This window comes from Haematobia irritans, chromosome 4 (genome assembly GCF_050003625.1).
Source record: "Haematobia irritans isolate KBUSLIRL chromosome 4, ASM5000362v1, whole genome shotgun sequence".
NCBI lineage: Eukaryota > Metazoa > Arthropoda > Insecta > Diptera > Muscidae > Haematobia > Haematobia irritans.
This window is the reverse complement of record NC_134400.1, coordinates 54122339-54136768: the sequence shown is the minus strand read 5'-3', so window position 1 is coordinate 54136768 and position 14430 is coordinate 54122339.

Sequence of the window (14430 nt, the reverse complement as noted above, 5' to 3'; positions counted from 1 at the left end):
CTATGCTTAGGTAGTTCAATTAGTAACCAGATCAAGGAACTCTGCGACAAGGATGGGGTGTGTCCAGAGTGATCTGGTGGTGAGATGGGTAGGCTTAGCTGGTCAAGCGAAAAGGTGACTAGTGTCATGTGGCCCCCGATTACAGATGGGACACACGTCAGCTACGCTGCTATCAAGGTAAAAATAGAGGCGGCTGCACTTGCCTGATTTTAGTTGGGCCAAAATTACCCTTGTCTGCTTTGGGGGTCTCTCTCCTCCGGTGCTATGGGCGGTGGTCGGACTCCGAGAACAGGATTAACCTTGTAGCTTCTCGCCGCTTCAGCTACAGTATCCTCATGAATCCTGTTCAGACCTGTCTGATATGCTGCCTGATCTAGAGGCTCTCTTTTATAACGCTGTATCTCGCGCTCTAGAAGGTGAAGATCAACCCTTGCATTCCTGGGTGGAGGTTGTCTATCCACAAGATGGTGATTTGGATGACTGCTTCGATAGCAACCCAAAAGGTACTGCTTTGACAACATGTAAATGTGTCTACGCACTGGGATGATCTTGGTCTCCGCATAAAGGTGATCCAGGGGTGTACTCATAAGCGTAGGAAGGCCTCTGGGGAGGAGGCTTAGACCCCCCAGAAAAATTTTAGCCCCCTCAGAATTTGAAAACCTATTTATTTTTATAAAAATGAAACAAGTATATACAACCGCACACTTTCATTAATTGAGTTGTGGTTGCAGTTGCAGTTGTTGATGACAATGTTTGAAGTCTGTTATTTATGAAATGAAGCTGTGGTTGAACTTATCATTTAGTTTAACAACTCTTTTATTATTTTGTTTAGTCTGGTATAGTCAATTTAATTAAAAAAATAGTAATTGATATTAAAACTATTTTTTCACAAATTAATATCTTAATAATGCTGCAAAAAAGCGTCGTCAACAAAGAATTTAAAATGTTCTTTTTGGGTCCGGAAATGGTGCAAAATTGGCGGAGAAGCGATGAATTTAATATGAACATGTCATAGGACATGTTCCTGTCCACCGTTTCAACATCCGTTGCAATGAATTTGCATCAATTATTAAGATGTTATCCGAATTCCATGTTTTGAATGTGAATTAAAAAATTTTGTGATATTATCCCAAATAAATCGATGTCTCTATTCCAAAGTACGCTAAGTCTAAAAAGTGAATTTTACAGGAAATAAGTTCAAAGTTTTTTTTTTTAATTTCTCAAAAACCGTATAAGATATAAATTCACTTTTTTGGCTTTTAAAATCATGTTTATTGTAGATTTTTTTAGTATGTACGAATTCAAAATAGTGATAATAGAACTTGGCTAAAAATTACTTAGACCACTTTAGACCGAACAAAGCTTTTTGCCATTTTTGGATTGGAAATTTTTAAAACTTTAGTCACAGGCTACGTACAATATTAACCATAACTTTTGATAGAAGTGTCCACTAAATTCGAACTTTTGACAGTATGAAATTCACATCAATCCGAATAAAAAACAACCAATTCCATCAAAAAAATGCTAAGTCGACTTAGCGTACTCTGAATGAGGACATCGATTTTTTTTATGATTTTTAATGCATTCTAACGCTTGTTTGAAACGTTTTCCCTCGAATATTTTCAAAAATTATCGATTTTGCTATAATGTATTTAGCAAAATTTGTGGCAAGATTTGAATAATTTGTACCATTTTATTTATTCCTACTCTGTTTTTTTAACTATTTCAATTTGGCATTGAAATATGAAAACAAGTATATACAGCAGTAAGTTTGGCCGGGCCGTTAAACACCCACCACCATGAATCAAATATTAGGGTTTCCTTTGAAATTTCAGAGTGTTTGAGGACAGATCAAGCAGAGCAGTTCAACCAGTACTCTTCACGAAGATAAATTTAAAGATTTTACCTATGAAGACTATATCAGATTCTGGATTTATAAGAACCATTTTTGTTTGAGTTTTAGAGGAATCATTAACATCTCTTGTAAGTGTGCAAGAAAATTATAAAATAACGTCTTCATTTGAAATCGTAAATCTGTAGATTTTCACCCGAGAAATAAAATCTGGAAATTTTACATTGAGTTTCAAGCAATTTTCATGATCAGTGCGCCTTCTATACTCTCAAGAAGTGAAATCGGTCTATATGGAGGCATTGCCAAATGGACCGATAAAAACTTAATCCGATACACGTTTTTGTGAGCCTTAAACACCAGAATATTTACAATTTCAGGCAAATCGGATAAAAACAATGGTTTCTAGAAACCCAAGAAGTAAAATCGGGAGATCGCTATGGGTGTACTGCGGAGACATCCTGTTGCAGTTCTAAAGGCAGCGTTCTGACAGGTATGTATGTTATTCCACTGAGTCTCGTTGTTACGCGCTGGCTAGTTCCACAAGGAAGCAAAAATATTAAAATTCAATTTGTAGGAATAAAAACCGTTGGAGTCAATCTGGCATGGTGTGATATAGTTCCCGGACAAGCTCTGACGGATAGTCTGGTTCTTGACCCAGGTTTCCTAACGCGTAGCATATAAAAATATTTCTCCATGCCATTGATTAGAAATAAAAATATTAATGATTCCACTTTACACTCACCTTTGGTTTAAATCATTGCTCTTTGACCTCAAAATTTAGCCCTGTTCAACGACAAGATGTTGCTGTCGTTGCTGCACATATATCCCACCCATCGCCTGTGACAGATTAGTGCAAACCTTTCTATCTGTCCCTTTTGACCACACTACAATCTATGAACCCATCGCACTTAGCATCCCTCAGAGAGAAGATAGATTTAGAGATTCATTTCAAAGTCACAAAAATTCATCTTGTATATTTCGGGTAAATATTATATACAGTCTTCCGATCTTAAATCTATGGGTATCATACGTATAGACGATATATTCAAAGAGTTGAAATTAAAAGGTATAAATGAAAAGATCTTAGCTTAGTTAGAGTTAAGTTGAGAAATGAAAAGGAACTCATAAATGATGTTAATTGAATTTAGATCTGAACTGCATTCACATTAGTGACTATTCTCTAAGAATACCCAAGTGCATTCAAATACATTTAAGAATTTTAAAAATTAATTTAAAAATGTAGCAAGTCTTTCTAGACTTGTGTAACTACGATTGAATCTATTAGAATGCCAATAATACATGTAAATGCACTTGAGTGTACATTCGGGTTATAAATTCACTTTATCAAAAAAACAAGATAATGAAATTTGGTACTTAAAGTAATTAATTCTACTTAGAAGTACATAAGGGCTTATTGGATAATGACAATAATTCAGTAACAAATATATGATTGGAATAATAACCTGTCCGACATCTACTGAATTTGAATATCAGTTAGTCCAAGAAATGTTCAATATTTAATTCTCAAGCAAATATTTAATTGTATTATTCCAAGGTATGAAGCATCAAAATATCAAATTTGTGTCGAAAAATTATGTCATGAAAAAAAATTGTTCTTTTTTTTTCTTGTGGAAAAATTGTAACATGATACAAAAAAAATCTAGATTTCGGTCTGGTCAAAACAAAGAATTGGGTAGAAAAATTATAGCATGAAGCAAACTATCTTTGTTTTTTTGAACTGGTCAACAACGCTGATTGAACCAATTTCTTTCTTTATTTTATTTTACCCTGCCTAATGACGAGCTCGTTATTGGGGTTGGGGAAAGAAATTATATGTTTTCTAAAGAGGTTGACTGACATTAAAACTTAGACAGCCATAATTTTTCTAAGATAGCAACTAATGGATAGAGCTATATAAATACAGATTGGGTGGAAAGTAAATAACTACAAGATCGAGATGATAGGACAGCTTTGGTTTTTCTTTGTGGTATACATCACCAGATTTTCCCGCGATGGTGTTGTCTCTGCTTTCTTTTTTGTAGTGTAGGTGAGGTTGCGAAATGTCGTATGGTTGTTGACTATCTCTGGCCTAATCATTCATTGTAGTGGTATTTGAGCTGCTGGGCCTATGTTGTCAGTTGTGCCGCTGGAACACATGATCCACTGAAAAGTTGACGTTCTGCCACAGTGGTCAAGAATTGCTAATTGATAATAAACTGTTACCAGGGGTGCCGCTGGAATTTGCGGTGCACCAAAAAGTTGACGTTCTGCCACAACGCTAATGTCTCAAATGCACAGTTTAAAGCGCACATTTAAAATGATTTGTCGGATTTCCTTGAAGCGTTTGGGGTTACTTGAAAGTTCAATTCAATTTTTCAAGTGGGATTAACACGACCTTTCTTTTAACCAATCTCGTACTATTTTGTTAAACACCATGTTCAATTGGGATAACACTTTCTTAATTTTTTATTTTATTTTATTTTTTTTTTTGAGAAATTTTATAGAGTTTTTCTTTTTCTTTTTTTTTGAATCACTTCAATCTATTTCAGTTCAACTTCCCAAAAGACTTGTGTGAATCTTACAAGTGTTTTCTTTCAATATAACATTAGTACTTCTGGATATTATTTTCTTTAAAAAAAAAAAGAATTCATTTTTGTTTCTTATTATATAGACATGTCCAGTTATAACTATTGACGACAATATTGGTTTTATCACACCGGCGGACTCTGCAAAAGTTTTTTTGCAAGTCTCAAAAAAAACTTCTTTTCTGATAACAGGTTTCCGTCTTGTTATTACAATGTTCCACACGTGAATATCCATTCCTTAAATTTTTTCGTTTTTTGCTGTCTTCGAGACAGAGTACCGTTTTTTTTTCCAGAAAGAAAAAAAAATCTCGAACATTCTATCTTGGGTTTTTTTGCTATCACCAATGCAACTGCCAATAATAATTTTTTTCTGCCGTTTTCTTTTTCGAATGTGTGTGACAACAATGTTTGTATGTGTTGGTGGACATTTTTAGTTGAGTTGCCAGATCGTTTTGAAGCTGATCGGATAATCACGACGCATAACTAAATGCGATAGTTTGACTATTGCGGTGTCACTGACCATTGTGTAACTAAATGCAAGCGATCCGTTACAAACCTGCTTCGTATCGAGGCTCGTGCTGAAGAACGAACAGGCAGGATAGCTCGGAAGTCCATGTAACGTGTGGCTCGACCCACGAAGCCGGGCAACAAAACAAAAAAAATATAAAAATCATGGTCGGAGATCTGAAGCATGGAATTTTCCTACATACTTCCCTTGCATGTCCTCAACATCATAAAGACTGTTTCCTATTTTACCTCTTATTCTGCATTTGATAAACTTCGGATTGAATTTTGCATTGATGGCTTTCTTAAAATCACTCTGTGAGTGATTTTTTCGAAAGACTTCCTGGCCCACCATGAACGACACGGGTTTTGACCTAGTATTATAAGACCTAGCTGCCTTTTCGTGAGCAATTTCCAAATTTCGGCAAATCTTGTCACGTATACCCTGAAGTCTGTCAGTGTGTTCAACTATTGTATCATCCATGAGTATATTAAGCTTGCCCAGAACATTGTAAGTGGAAGCGTGTAATATCATGTTTTGCCCGAAGGCCGCAAAATAAGGGGAACATTGTATGGCCGAGTGAAAATCGCTGCGTAGTACCGATAATATCTTGGGTAAGTCCCTGTCCCAGTTCGTATGGTCGCTCTCCTCCTTCAAAAAATATCTAATCTTAGAAATAATCTCACGGTTTACTCTCTCCGAACAGTTCGCTTGGGGAGAGTAAAACCCGGTGGTGATGTGCGTAATCCCGTAGACGGAGAAGAACTCTTTCATCTCCTTAGAAGTAAATTGTTTGGCGTTGTCCGTATGGACAAACTGTGGTACCCCGAAGGTGCAAAAGATTTCGTTGCGCAGGAAGTCGACTACATTAATCGAGGTAGCAGTTCGCAATGGTTTCAAAAAGACAAATTTGGTAAGATGATCGACGACAATGAATAGCTGGGTGTTCTTTGACTTGCTCAATGGGTATGGACCCAAAAAGTCGCAGTACAGTCTTTGGAAAGGTCTGACTGTGACGAACTGGTTTCCCATTGGCGGACGTGAAGTCTGGTTATGAGGTTTAATGACTTTGCAGTCATCACACCTTTTAATGTAGTCGCGAATATCATTTGCCATGTTGGGCCAGAAATATTTTTGCCTTATGCGACATATTGTTTTATGGAAACCCCCATGGCAACCAATAACATGATATTTCTCGATGACGTCTCGCACAAGAGACTTAGGCAACCATACCTTCCATAGATCCTCCTCGTTATCGATTCCGTTTCGGAACTTGACCCGTTTGTAAACAATGTCGCCTGCAATTCGTAAGTCAGGTAAGGCTTCTCTATTTTGACTAACCCTGGCAATCAAATCAATATAGTCAGGTTCACGGAAAGCAGAAGAAGAAAAATCAATTTCGGGTAAAGCAGTAGTCACTTCCAATTCATCAACATCAAATCTCGATAGTGCGTCTGGCACCACATTCAAAGAACCCCTTCGGTGCTCCATAACGAAATCGAAAGCTTGGAGCCTTAGGCTCCATCGAGCCAACCTACCGGAAAGGTTCTTGAGGCTCATGAGCCATCGGAGGCTTGAGTGGTCGGTGACAATTTTAAAGGGAACTCCATCAATATACTGCCTGAAACGATCGACGCTCACAATAGCTGCAAGGCACTCCAGCTCAGTCACAGTATAGTTGCGTTGAGCCTTGTTGAGCTTTTGTGACACATAAGCTATTGGACGTTCCCTTCCACCGCTGTCCACTTGATATAAAACGCCACCGACCCCTACTCGCGAGGCATCGCACTGGATGACAAAAGGTCGCGAAAAATCTGGTTCCGCTAGAACCGGAGCATTGGCCAATGCGTCCTTCAATGAAGAAAAGGATTCAATTGCCTCCCTGCTGAGTCGAAAGGGTTTATTTGTTTTGCTGAGGCAGTCAGTAAGAGGCCCAGACAAATCAGAAAAATTCGGTATAAAGCTTCTATACCAGTTAGCCATGCCAACAAAGCGCCTAACCTGCCTGGGTGTTTTTGGTACAGGAAACTGTACAATAGCCCTTACCTTCTCGGGATTAACTTTCAGTTCCCCGCCTCCTATTATATAACCCAGATAGGGTATCTCCTTCTGGCAGAAACGGCTCTTGCCAACATTAATGGTAAGTCCCGCGGTCTTGAGACAATGGGCAACTTCCTCAAGTAGTTTTATATGGCTATCGAAATCATGACTGCAGACGAGTAAGTCGTCCAGATAAACGAAGACGGTATCTCTTAATCTCGACGGGATGGCCTTGTCCATTAGACGACTCATGGTCTGAGGACCATTGCAGAGCCCGAAGGGCATAACCCTATATTGATATAGGGGTCTGCCCGGTACAGCAAAGGCTGTCTTCTCCTTTGAGTCTTCTGAGAGCTTGATCTGGAAGAAGGCATCCTTCAGATCGATGCCAGTAATGTAATGGGTGTCTTTCAGACGGCTCAAGAGTCCATTAATGTGGGGCAGCGGGTAGGAGTCTTTTCTGGTCAAAGTGTTTACCTTACGGCAGTCAAGGCAAAGCCTGATTTTGCCTGGCTTGCGAATGGTCACAATTGGGCTGCACCACGGGGAGTTGGATTCTTCAACGACTCCAAGAGCCAACAATCGGTCCAACTCCTCGTAAACTTCTGCCTGCCTGGGTGGAGATAGCGGATAGTGACGAGATTTCACTGGCGTGGCATCTCCAGTATCTATCCGATGTTCAAGAAGGTGTGTGCAACCAAGGCCTAACTCTTCATACGATGGAAATTTCTGAACGGTGATATCTAAGCGTAACTTTTCCTCAGGGCTAAGATCGTGAAACAATGTGTCAGGAGAAGACATTTTCTCCAGGCTAGAAATTTGAGGTATAATTTGAGGAGCTATACCATATAGCCTCCAGAAGTCGACACCTAGATAACCCTGTTGTGTTAGAGATGGTACTATATAAAACGTCACAATTTTCGTCACACCCTTGAAAGTCACTGGTAAAGAACAATAGCCCACTATCTCGCTCTGTGTACCATTCGCATTCGATATCTTACATTTGAAACATTTCAGTTCTATATGGTGTCTATCGATAAAATCCAAACCGCCTTTACCCAAAATCGAAACATTTGCGCCGGAATCCAAAAGACACAAAAATTCATCGTCAAAAATCTTAATCTTGGCATATGGTCGCCCATCATCCGCATTAGACAAACATGTTGATTCGATGGCCTTTCTAAAACATCTTCTTTTCTTGTAGCGAGCCCTGCATCTTAAAATTCTCCGCGAAGGATAAAATTTCGGTTGAATCTGAGTATTTAGGTCGTAGCCGGTTGAAGATGTGGGAATTGGAGGAAAATTTTCCTGTGGAAAACTTTCCCCTGTCCTCGAGCTCGTCTCGGGGTTTATTTCGAGGAACGAGAGTCCCCGGTGGCCATCTCGCTCCTGCCTATGTTTCCCTTGTGGGTGTTGCTACATTGTGGCGTAGTAACATCCCGTTCACCGCACTTGTAACAAAAAATGTGTCGGACTCGTTCAGGGCAGTATATGAAACTATGACCCATGTTGAGACAATTCCAACATTTTATACGTGAATAATCATTTCTGGTGGTACTAACTCGGTTGATCCTCAAGGCTTCGATTTGCGGATCGCTTTCGCCATCGGATTCATCAGGAGGTTCTTCAATAGTAACCTCGTTAACCTGCCGTTGGCGGTTCGTATTCTGAATAGGTAAAGATTTATTTTCCTTAAGAATTTTTTCTGCTCTACGAGCAATTTCGCGCAACTCATCAACATCGCCGAAATTTCTCCCAAAAAGCATAAGTTTGAGGTCGCCATTAACATTTTCCCTCATAATTTCTACTAATGTGCTATCTGACATTGGAAACCTAAGCCTCTGGTTCATTTGCATAATTGCTGTATGATAGTCATCGTATGACTCCTTGCTATGCTGGCGGCGAGTTGATATTTTGAGTCGGACCTCATTGTCACTCTCAAGAGAGCCGAATTCCTTAATCAATGCGTTTTTGAGTTGGTCATATGTAGATCCGGGATGATGCTTAATGTACCTCCAGTACCATGACTCAGCCTTATTCGTCAAGAAAATCTGAAAATTATCCATCAGATAGTCCAGGGAACAATGGGACCTATTTGCAAGTGTGTCGATTTTGAAAATAAAGTCCGACACACTGCCTTCACCATTGAAAGAAACATTCCAATCCTTCAACTTTATAGGCGAAGGATGCATAGTATTCAATTGATTCGGCTGGTTAGAAGCAGGTGTTGAATTATCAGAGTGAGAAGGGGATGACCGATCACTGTCGCGTGGTTGACTCATGGATTCACGAAGTGATACTAATTCCCTCTGAAACTCTGCCTGATTATTTGCTACAGTTTGCTGAAGGCTAATGATCAAAGATTGCAAAGTACCCATGTCCATATTATCTCTATCAGTCCTCCCGATTAGCGGAGGAGGGTCCATGGTGGAAATTAATTGGTGGTCAGTCGAGTTATGGTCAGAATTTGTGGGAACGAGTTGTGAATTTATGGGGCCACCGGACTGAAATTCACAATCTTTTATAAATGAATCCAGCTCCACACTACTACCAGAAATACTCAAATGTGGAACATCCGACACTGATTCGTTATCTGTAACCTCAACGTTTATAACAGTCCTTGCAGAATCCCCAGAGCTATTGAAAGAAAAATCTAGGGCCGAACCTCTTAATGCCTCTAAGGACGATGAAGTATCTACCCTGATACTTCGAGGTGTGATCCCTCTACCTCTGCCTCGCTTCAACGTCGTTTTCAGACCCTTGGGCAACAAATTCGATGGCTCCGCTTTGGTGGCTTTCCCCCTGCCGGCGATGCTATTCGCAGAGGCTGCAGCGGATATATTTCTCTTAGCAACAATGTTACCTGATGACGCGGCAGCTGATAACCCCTTTGGAACTCCCTTACTAGACCTATCTGACGTGGTTGAAGTATTTGAAGATGCTCTTAAAGCAGACGGATATGAGTTAGATCGCACTTTGGAACGGGTTTCCATTCCTCAAAATACCAAAGAAAAATTGTGCACTGAGTGCAGTTTGTTACCATTTTACCAATACCAAATCCGTAAAATTTTATCAAATGCAGGAAAAGTTATGTCAAATAAGAAATATCAACAAGAAAAAAATAAGAAAAAATAATAATAAAAAAAAAAAAACAAACAAAAAATCAAAAGAAATAATAATCATATAATTTCCTAGAAGGATGCTAAATACGTTGGTCGAATAAATTGTGTGTGGTATAAATTTGGAGAACACTAGGTACCGAAGTACACTGACTTCCCCCTATTACTTGGCAAGTGTCGTCTCTACAGATTGAGAGGTAAATTACACTGTCTCAAGTAAAAAAAAACATATATATAATCCAGAAAAACCAAATATCTCCATGAATTCAATAACGAAATTAATTGATTCAACCGTACGATCAATTGGAATTGTTCTAAACGCGAAAATGATAATATCAATCACTGGCAAACCAATCGAAAAAGAACAATTTAACCATTTCAGATTTTAAATGATTCATATTATATCCGATCGATTTTCGTTTGGCTTAATAAACACTTGGTAGAATCAATTAATTCTCAAATTGAATATACTTATATATATTCTCATCGAATAAATAATGGTGATATTTGTTTCTGTGAATAAGAAGAGATGTAAGGAAAGTGGTGCGACATTAAATTACAAATTATATTTTTCATATCCAAAGCTGAAAAAAAACACCGCTATTGTCGATTCCATTATTGACGAATGTCTTGTGTTAATGTGGATGGATAATTCCTTGTAATGTCTTGAAGCGAACATCTGCTGCAACAGCAGCTGACCTGCTCTTAGCCGTCAGTCTGGACTAACAAATTTTCGGATCATGACAATACAAGTAAACGTCATAAAAAACACAAACTTCCCTGTATCTACTATTCGCATACTGAAGACACAGTAGCCATAGCAATAAAATTCCGGACAAGAGGTGAAATCCCCAAAATTCAGATCTTATGACACTATGTTCTCAGTAGTGAATAGTTGGAGGCCAAATTCTGGGTATAATTGTGAGCAATGATTCTGGTCCGTCAACAATAAAATATCAGGAGATACTATATAATAAAGTGGTTGTGAAAAATGAACTCTGAGCTACAAGGTTTGTGAAAACCTTGGCCTTTTCGTTGGGCGCCATATATGTTACGCGCTGGCTAGTTCCACAAGGAAGCAAAAATATTAAAATTCAATTTGTAGGAATAAAAACCGTTGGAGTCAATCTGGCATGGTGTGATATAGTTCCCGGACAAGCTCTGACGGATAGTCTGGTTCTTGACCCAGGTTTCCTAACGCGTAGCATATAAAAATATTTCTCCATGCCATTGATTAGAAATAAAAATATTAATGATTCCACTTTACACTCACCTTTGGTTTAAATCATTGCTCTTTGACCTCAAAATTTAGCCCTGTTCAACGACAAGATGTTGCTGTCGTTGCTGCACATATATCCCACCCATCGCCTGTGACAGATTAGTGCAAACCTTTCTATCTGTCCCTTTTGACCACACTACAATCTATGAACCCATCGCACTTAGCATCCCTCAGAGAGAAGATAGATTTAGAGATTCATTTCAAAGTCACAAAAATTCATCTTGTATATTTCGGGTAAATATTATATACAGTCTTCCGATCTTAAATCTATGGGTATCATACGTATAGACGATATATTCAAAGAGTTGAAATTAAAAGGTATAAATGAAAAGATCTTAGCTTAGTTAGAGTTAAGTTGAGAAATGAAAAGGAACTCATAAATGATGTTAATTGAATTTAGATCTGAACTGCATTCACATTAGTGACTATTCTCTAAGAATACCCAAGTGCATTCAAATACATTTAAGAATTTTAAAAATTAATTTAAAAATGTAGCAAGTCTTTCTAGACTTGTGTAACTACGATTGAATCTATTAGAATGCCAATAATACATGTAAATGCACTTGAGTGTACATTCGGGTTATAAATTCACTTTATCAAAAAAACAAGATAATGAAATTTGGTACTTAAAGTAATTAATTCTACTTAGAAGTACATAAGGGCTTATTGGATAATGACAATAATTCAGTAACAAATATATGATTGGAATAATAACCTGTCCGACATCTACTGAATTTGAATATCAGTTAGTCCAAGAAATGTTCAATATTTAATTCTCAAGCAAATATTTAATTGTATTATTCCAAGGTATGAAGCATCAAAATATCAAATTTGTGTCGAAAAATTATGTCATGAAAAAAAATTGTTCTTTTTTTTTCTTGTGGAAAAATTGTAACATGATACAAAAAAAATCTAGATTTCGGTCTGGTCAAAACAAAGAATTGGGTAGAAAAATTATAGCATGAAGCAAACTATCTTTGTTTTTTTGAACTGGTCAACAACGCTGATTGAACCAATTTCTTTCTTTATTTTATTTTACCCTGCCTAATGACGAGCTCGTTATTGGGGTTGGGGAAAGAAATTATATGTTTTCTAAAGAGGTTGACTGACATTAAAACTTAGACAGCCATAATTTTTCTAAGATAGCAACTAATGGATAGAGCTATATAAATACAGATTGGGTGGAAAGTAAATAACTACAAGATCGAGATGATAGGACAGCTTTGGTTTTTCTTTGTGGTATACATCACCAGATTTTCCCGCGATGGTGTTGTCTCTGCTTTCTTTTTTGTAGTGTAGGTGAGGTTGCGAAATGTCGTATGGTTGTTGACTATCTCTGGCCTAATCATTCATTGTAGTGGTATTTGAGCTGCTGGGCCTATGTTGTCAGTTGTGCCGCTGGAACACATGATCCACTGAAAAGTTGACGTTCTGCCACAGTGGTCAAGAATTGCTAATTGATAATAAACTGTTACCAGGGGTGCCGCTGGAATTTGCGGTGCACCAAAAAGTTGACGTTCTGCCACAACGCTAATGTCTCAAATGCACAGTTTAAAGCGCACATTTAAAATGATTTGTCGGATTTCCTTGAAGCGTTTGGGGTTACTTGAAAGTTCAATTCAATTTTTCAAGTGGGATTAACACGACCTTTCTTTTAACCAATCTCGTACTATTTTGTTAAACACCATGTTCAATTGGGATAACACTTTCTTAATTTTTTATTTTATTTTATTTTTTTTTTTGAGAAATTTTATAGAGTTTTTCTTTTTCTTTTTTTTTGAATCACTTCAATCTATTTCAGTTCAACTTCCCAAAAGACTTGTGTGAATCTTACAAGTGTTTTCTTTCAATATAACATTAGTACTTCTGGATATTATTTTCTTTAAAAAAAAAAAGAATTCATTTTTGTTTCTTATTATATAGACATGTCCAGTTATAACTATTGACGACAATATTGGTTTTATCACACCGGCGGACTCTGCAAAAGTTTTTTTGCAAGTCTCAAAAAAAACTTCTTTTCTGATAACAGGTTTCCGTCTTGTTATTACAATGTTCCACACGTGAATATCCATTCCTTAAATTTTTTCGTTTTTTGCTGTCTTCGAGACAGAGTACCGTTTTTTTTTCCAGAAAGAAAAAAAAATCTCGAACATTCTATCTTGGGTTTTTTTGCTATCACCAATGCAACTGCCAATAATAATTTTTTTCTGCCGTTTTCTTTTTCGAATGTGTGTGACAACAATGTTTGTATGTGTTGGTGGACATTTTTAGTTGAGTTGCCAGATCGTTTTGAAGCTGATCGGATAATCACGACGCATAACTAAATGCGATAGTTTGACTATTGCGGTGTCACTGACCATTGTGTAACTAAATGCAAGCGATCCGTTACATCGTTCGTTTTAGGTGTTCACACTGGCGCTGCATCGTTTACCACTGACCGGCCAATTGCCTTATATGTAGTCCTCAAGGTTTCTTTGTGTGCCGGCAAGCGACTTGAGGACCTTGTTTCTACCGCGGAGCTTATCACAAATTGCAGTGGCATGGGCGGACGAGTTAAAGTGGCTGTCGAGTGTGACACCGAGAATCCTGGGGTAATTTGTGGTCGGAATTATTTCGCCGTCGACTGCCTGTGTACTTCCGCCGTCCATGTAGTGAATAGTGTGGCAGAGGATTTGGTTGGAGATATCCTCAAATTTCTTGCAGTGAAATAAATGGTAAGATTAGCGAGGTAGACGTACAATCGATCGCATATATCATCAACAATGGGCCGGATGCCATGATTGTACAATCGTCGGCATATGATACAATCTCGACGAGGACAGGTAGAGATTAAACAGTGCCGGAGATATCACCCACCTTGCGGAACTCACTGTTTAACTCTACGGGTTTTGATTTCTTGTCCCTGAATTCCACGTACGACTGGCATCCGCACAGATAATTTAGAACCCAACGATTGGTTCCTGCCGGTAGGGACGTATTCTCGATGTCCTCGAATAGTGTGGAATGGTTGACCGTATCGAATGCCTTCGATAGGTCAACCGCCACGAGAA